The sequence below is a fragment of the Triturus cristatus genome, chromosome 5_2, assembly GCF_964204655.1.
Source record: "Triturus cristatus chromosome 5_2, aTriCri1.1, whole genome shotgun sequence".
Classification (NCBI taxonomy): domain Eukaryota; kingdom Metazoa; phylum Chordata; class Amphibia; order Caudata; family Salamandridae; genus Triturus; species Triturus cristatus.
The window spans coordinates 387065568-387073128 of NC_140588.1; positions in this window are offsets into that span (position 1 = coordinate 387065568).

A 7561-nucleotide genomic window follows, 5' to 3' on the forward strand; every position below is an offset into this window, starting at 1 on the left:
ATCAGACCTGGAGGGTAGCTGCTGGCTCCTGTCTTTGCGCGCGATGTCTTCATCCTCCTGGGACCTTTGCTGAAGGGCAGCTGATGACCATCTCTTGTCGCGGGGATGCTCTCTCTCACTGGCATCCCTGAGGCCTTTGCCCCTGAGTCACCACGGCTGGCGTTGTCCAGTGTCCGCGTGACCCCAAAGGTGGATGTTCCGAACGGTCCGGCCTGCTCACCTCTGCATATCCCAGGTATGCTGAAGGCATCGTCAAGCAGATGGTGTTCTCTCCGTGCCACGGGTGTTCTGAGGACTTGCTCTCCATGTTCTGGCACTTGTCGCCTTCCTTATCTTCGGGGTGTGAGTAGTCTTGCCACACTCCTCTCTCTTTCCTCGATTCTTTTCTCCGTGAGGGTGTCGAGTCACTATGACTTCTTCTCCTTCTTCTTGCAGTGGCAACCGTGCCACTCAGATCTCTTTCTTTCCCCTTTTCCTTTTAGTGGCAGACGTGCCACTCCGATGACATCTTCCTTCTTTTCTTGTAGTGGCAAACGTGCCACTCCGATATCTTCTTTGGCTTGTAGTGGCAAACGTGCCACTCCGCTATCTTCTTTCTTCTTTGGCTTGTGGTGGCAAACGTGCCACTCCGATCTCTTCTTTCTTGTAGTGGCGGACGTGCTACTCTGATATCTTCATCTCTTCGCTTCACGACCTACTCTGGACTGTTTCTGTTCTCCTCTTGGTCTGGCCAGGCTTCCCCATGCAGCGCGCGCACTCTGCACGTGTTCCCCCTGGTCTTGTCCTCGTCCGAGGGCACTCTCTCCATCTTCCTCAGCATTCCGAGTTAGGGTCGTGACCATCTCTTCGTCTTCTCCTTTTCACCAGTTACTTTGGTTGTTGAAGTTCGTGGGGCCATACTCTTGGTCCTCTTCGTTCTTGTTGAGCTTCTTGGACCACTTGACGGTCCGCGCTGCCGATCACTGGCAGGATACCTTCGGTCTTCCGTCAGACCTTTGTTTCGTAGATTCACTGACCCGTGCGTCGGTCACCTCCTTGTGCAACCCCTGGCGGGTTGGCTTTGTGGTGCGACCATGTGGCTGGTCGGCTTGGCCTTTGTGGTGCGACCATTTGGCTGGTCGGATTCACGAGGTGCGTCACGTCGTGTGACTACCTGGGTTCACGAGGTGCGCCACGTCGTGTGACTACCTGTGTTTGCTGAATTGTCGAGCGCTGGTGCATGCTTCTCTTCGTACCGTCGCGGTACATCTTCAGTGTCGCGTTGCTCCTTGCGCCGTGTTGTTTCTTGTTGTGGTGGCTTCTGGGCGCCACTGGGTGTGCCTCTGCATCCTTGCCCGTCAGTGTCGGATACTTGCTGCGCCCATCCTCTTCAGTGGGTTCCTCTCCTGTAGGCGCTGCTGTGTACCTTCCGCGTGCGGGGTACATCTGCGCTGAGTCCGTTCGCTCTTTCGAGGGTTCGCTCCACTTGATGCGGTGACAGCGCAGTCCTTGGCAGGGGTGGATGTGGCTTGACACCGTTTTTTCTTTCTTCCTCCTTGTCGCTGTAGGATGGCGCTGCATCCCTGTGGAAACTGTCTCCTTTCCTTGCGCTGCAATCGGTCGGTCTCCTGTGGCTGCTGGGTTTCCGTGGCTTGCTGCAGGCTTGTTGATTTCTCTCTTGCTGCAGTACCACCAGTGGCCACTAGATGGCAGAGGGGCTTTCCATTGCAGCTCTGTCCGTTTAACTTTATTGTTTTGGAACCTTTAGATGCTCTGTGTTGCTCCGAGTTGTCCTGATTGTGCAGGCGTCTCTGGGGCCCAGGAAGTGGAGTGTAGTTCGTGGCGGGGCTGCCTTCATTGCCACTTGACGCTCCCCCCCCAGCTGCAGAGACTTCCATTCCTCCTCGAACGCTTCCTGGAGCACACGGACACGAATTGCTCCTGGCAGCCTCATCGTCATCGGACGCTTCTCGGGGCACGCGTCGGTGGTTGCGCACCACCGGAGGACTCCGCTTCACCTGGTGAGTCTCTTCTCCTTTTCTTGGCAGATACCGCCTGGGGGCATCTCGCACTCTTCGCGCTCATTTACATTCGCGCTTTCATGCGCCTTTCTTTTGCCGCCTGCGTTCCGGGCTGCTGGGGGGGGGGGGTGTGTGTGTGCCGGAGTCACTCGCTCGGCCTCATTCCGCTTTTCACCCCGGTAAGTTGCCTTTCTTTTCACTCCTTTTGCGCCAATCCTCCCTGCTTGTGCGCCATGTACCTCGTGCCCACTCTTGCTGCTCAATAGATGGGACACTTCTCTCGCCCCAGCAGTCCTCTTCTCACCCCGGACTGCGGAGGGGTGGTGGGGGTGCTGGCACTGCTCCGATCATCCACGAGCCCGTGATCTGTCTCTTCCTTCCCCACCGCGGCAGCCTCCCCCCGTTTCCACACAGTGCGGCGGTTAGGAGCTGCTGCTCTAGACTGCGGGCTTTCTTACTTCTTTGGGGGCATTAGGCTCAGTCTATTTCTCCCTGCGGGGACGGGGGAGTGGTCAACTACTCCACTCTCCGTCCTCCCGCACCAGGCTGTCTTCTCGCCCTGATGTCCCACAGCCCTAGCTCACCTTCACCCGATGTCTGATCCGGCATTACACCCCTGGCGGCAGTCCTGTGGCGGCGGCTGGCATCGGCTCAGTCCGGCCTCGCTTGCCTTGCGCCTCGACCCTCAGAGGCTTACTTTGCGCTGGAGGGCACACCACCGATCCTGCGGCGTGGGGTGGGCTCCGCTTGGGCCTCTCACTCCCCCAGGGCTCTTCCACGCAGGGGGCGGATCGCGGCAGGTACATGAGGTGCGCGGTGGGCTCCCGGTCACCTCGCTTTCATCATGTAGGCCCGGGGCTCTTCACATGCCCCGCATGCCGGTAGGCGGGTGGCGCGCCTCCTCGCAGGGGGGGGTGCCTTTCTCACGCGGCAGCTCTCTCCCCTTTTCCTCCTCAGCTGGGCTGCTACACGCACGGCCAGCTCTCCCTTCACCACCTTCCAACAGGCGGCTGCACACGCGGGATTAGCCCGCTCGTCGCCAATGTAATGTTGGGCCCTAGGCCCTCATGCTGGGTAAAGGACTGACACAGGACACATGGCTAGTGTAGTGGGAATTGGCCACGAGCACATGCGCTCGGCCCTTTTATTAACAGCGTCACCTGACCCAGTGACGTCTGTGGTGGGTGGGTGTATAGTGTGATACCCACATGTTAGAACACTAGAGCGTGTCCATGCTAGGACACTACAATAAACAATGTTTTGAGACGTAATGTCACTTTCCCATGTACAGAATGATGTTTATTTCCTTTAAATTCTGTAGCACGATGTTCAACTGGGAGTGAATTTTCTCAATGCCTCACCTATTGGGACCACAGTGTGATTCTTCAAGAGAACTTGTCATATTAAGTAATAACATTTGTATTAACAATTGAGGTGCCTGGAGGGCACCGGGGGTGTGAACAGCAGCACTTGAATTTGTGGTACAATGTTGAGAATGGGAGCTCAAAAACTGTATTGTTCTCTCTTTTATGTGATTGGTTCAAATCGTATGACTCCTGCACAATTATGTGAACTGTATGAATTTTCATTGTATAATCCTTTATAAAAGAAGCCCATTCTTGGGTGTGGGACCACACTTCATTCCATTGACTTTTAGGAGGATCACTACGCTGGTCTGATTTATTTATTAGACCTGAGCTGGTCCTGTTAAATCATTTCTTTTATGTATTCTGAGCTTCATGATGTTCCTTGAAATGAATGACTAAACGGCAGATTTTTTACTATTAATTTGCTTCTGCAATGATTTAACCCTTAATAAACCTTCGTGGTTTTACTATATTTGTCCCATTTTCATTAGAAAGCCCCATATGCTTTACAGCTTGCATAATAATTTTGTTGACTAGATCCACATGAGGAGCAACAAAATCCATGGGAGATTAACACCACTCCAGGTTCTTCATGAGATCTTTAATTTGACATCAATGAGAAAGGGCACAATCACCATATTTTGGTGCACAATGCGTCCTTACATCAATTTTAGAGGGAGAATGCATTTAAAATAAAAGCACCGCTTTCTGTTATTTCCATGCGTTACCATTCACTGTAAATTTTACCTAAATGGTATAATTTCAGATATTTTGCATAGCGAGTGTAACACGAAATTCCCACAAATTTTGCGATTTACACCCTTGAAATTTAAATTTTGCCTATGTCTACTTATCACGTGTCCTTATTTCTAATTTATTTAAGACAGTTTTAAAACAAGCATTGAAAATGCAATAGGTCTCGCCTTTGATTAATGCACAAGAGGATAGTGGTATGGGTCATAGGGAGGGCGCTGCTAGAAATATTCACTATATTATTTGGATATCACAAGTATTATACGGTGCTACAAGGAGGAGAGAACCACTCATCTCTCCTAAACTGCAACCTAAGCTGCAACACAAATATTCGCCAAATTCCCTAGCACACGTAAATTTTAAGTTAATAACAATGTGAAAACAGTAACAAAGTAAATAAAGAAGAACATGAATCCCCAGTCCAAATCAGGTTGTGATTTGTAGTATCGCTTTCTCCACAGCCCCCTCACGCCGGCGTACTCAAGGACGCCGGCGTGAGGGGGCTGTGAAGAAAGCGATACTACAAATCACATTACATTTGGGACAAAAGACACTGGATTAAGCACGTTGAATCTCACCACCCCTTAGAGAGAAATTAACCCACGTCGGAGGATCGTGTGGGTTGGAATTATCACCACTCATAAACGGTGTAAAGAAAAGCTAATTGAGCCTTGAAAAAGTTGCATGTAAATCTAACAAGAGGCGATGAAACACATGTTGGCTTTGGGCTTTCGACCAGTCACATGGGCTTTGGGCTTTCGACCAGTCACATGATTGACACAATAAGAAGAATTATCTAAAGAATTAAAGACTGAAGATTCTAAAGCAACCTGATTTGGACTGGGCATTCATGTTCTTCTTTATTTACTTTGTTACTGTTTTCACATTGTTATTAACTTCAAATATACGTGTGCTAGGGAATTTGGTGAAAATTCTCGCCTTTGATTAAGTTAAAGCCATTTGCTTTGCTAATGGTATTGTATAGCAAAGCAAATGTCTTTAACTTACTGAAAGGCAAGACCTATTGCATTTTTAATTTTTTTTTTTTTGTGAGTTGTTCCGACTGCATGCATGGTACCTGCCAAACCCAGCCGTATTCCTCAGAGAGTTGGTGAAAAGGCTGCCATCATTCCTTCTCATGAGGACGAAAGTGGCTTGCTGGTGACTATAGTGCACCAACAGGAGTATGGTAGTAGGAAGGGGAAAATAATTTGTCAAATTATGTGCCCTGTTGTGAAAGATTTTTACCCCCGAGATTTTTTTTTACAAGAATGCCATTACATTGCAGCGCCAAGCACTGATGGAACGCACACAGGTACAGAGCCAAGCACTCATGGTAATAACACACCTTCGTGTTAATTGCAAAGTGAAGCAAAGTTTTATATTTACCCGTTTTCAGTCATTCCTTATCTTGGATATTTTGCAATAATGAAATGCCGAGCTTAGCAGTTCCATGGCCTGCATCTTTGTTACTCAAGATAAAACGTATAGAACGCAGGCTTTGAAAACAGTTTATCTTACCATATGTACTCTTGAGAAGAGCCGCAATCTCTCCAACTTTTATCTCTTTAATACAGAACTAATGTTGTAGTCTGATTGTACCAAGCTTCAATGTGCTCATGCATGTAAACGCCTTCATGCACAAAGGTGCACTGGCTATACGTGTAGTGTGAATGTTTAACCTGCTGTATTGCACTGCAACCATGGGGAATAAATAGGGCTTATATCTAGGCAGTAGAAGAAACCTACAAAGAGAAGTTAATTTCCTATCAACCATCTGCACAGATTTCCGATCATCCATCGTACAGGAAGTGACGTAACTGGTTTCTGTTTCCCGCCCACGGCACCCTGCACTCCTCCTCTTCCCCCGAACTACTTAATGGCAGCTGCAAAACAGATGATTAAAGGATGCGTGCAGCAGGCACAGCTGCGCCTATCTGCACCTGCACCGTGTCCAACACCAGGGACCCTGGTTCTGTCCCAAGTCCCGCTACCGTGCTGCACTCCTCTGTGCTTTCAGGCCTGGGTGCCGCTCACCGCACTGCTGCCACACTGCACCACACAATGTTGAATGAGAGTTCACATGTGTCTCCTGTAAGTTCTTATGATCAACCACTCCTACCCAACAGCATCCTGCAGCCCACTTGCCAATAGCTCAAACCCGCAAAATGCGAGACCTATTGCATTGCAAATGCTTGTTTTTTCAACCATGGGAATTACAGGAAATTAAAGAGAAGAACTTTTTAATTAAAAAGTTGTCAAGAAAAATACAATTTACTCTTCATCACCAAATGTGTTTGTAGAGCCCCAAGAGATACAGTGGAGCAGATCTGCCACAAAGTACAATAACACTAGTTATTGGTCTCCCATTAGTGAGAGTTGGAGTTAATGGTGTTGTAAATGACAATGTCTTTTGTTGATGGAGTGGATGTATGTAGTGTGGAGTTTAATTATTTGCAATGGATTGAACTTGTTAGTTGTGGAATTGTGTGGGGTGGAATAGTGTGTGTGTGTATTTGTGTAGTGGAATTATGTGGATAGTAATTATGTGGTATTAAATTAGTTGGAATTATGTAGAATGGGATTGAGTGTTATGGAGTGTAATTATGTTTATTGGTATGTTGTCTTGCGACGTGGTATGTTGTGGAATTTAATTATGTGATGAGCTGTTGAATTGTGTGACATGATGTTGAATTTTGAGTTGTGGATTGGTTGCATTTGTTGTGTGTGTTGATTTGAATTGTGGTTTGTTGTTGAATTATGTGGTGCAGAATGGAAATGTGTGGAGCTGAATTGTGTGGCGTGGAACTGTGTGGTATTTTGAGTGAAATTATGCTGATGGGAATTATGTGGCATGGTGTGGAGTGTATTTGTATGGATGGTTGCTATTTGGCATAGAGGTTTTATGTGGGATGTATTTATCTGGTATTTAGTAGAGTGTAATTAGGTGGCAATGATTAATGTGCACGTATGTGCAAAGGCTATATTGAATGTACTTTATTATCCTTTATGAATAACGGTAAAAACAGCTGCAGGAGGACTGTCAACGTGATATGTGTTTGCAGGGCTTGTTTCAGCCTTAGTAAGTTGTTGGATGCAAAGTTACAAGACAGAAACTGCCACAATATTTCCAAAAAAGAAACACAGATCCTGGAGATGCTGCCAGAAAGAGTACTTAAATGAAGGGTTTCAGGTGATATTATAATTTGGATGCAGCATTTTAAACCATCCCTTGCCCATAACTTGGAAAATAAATAACTTTTGAAACATAATTTAGGTGGCGAATGCAGATTTAATGAATAAAGCTTCAGCAGCATTTCAAATGTTTAAAAATGCAAACTCTAAACATGTTTCTTGAAATAGGATTAGAATTCAGACATACAAAGTGCACAGTAATCTAAATACAAAGTCTTGATCTGCTAGTGTGCTGGATTTATGACA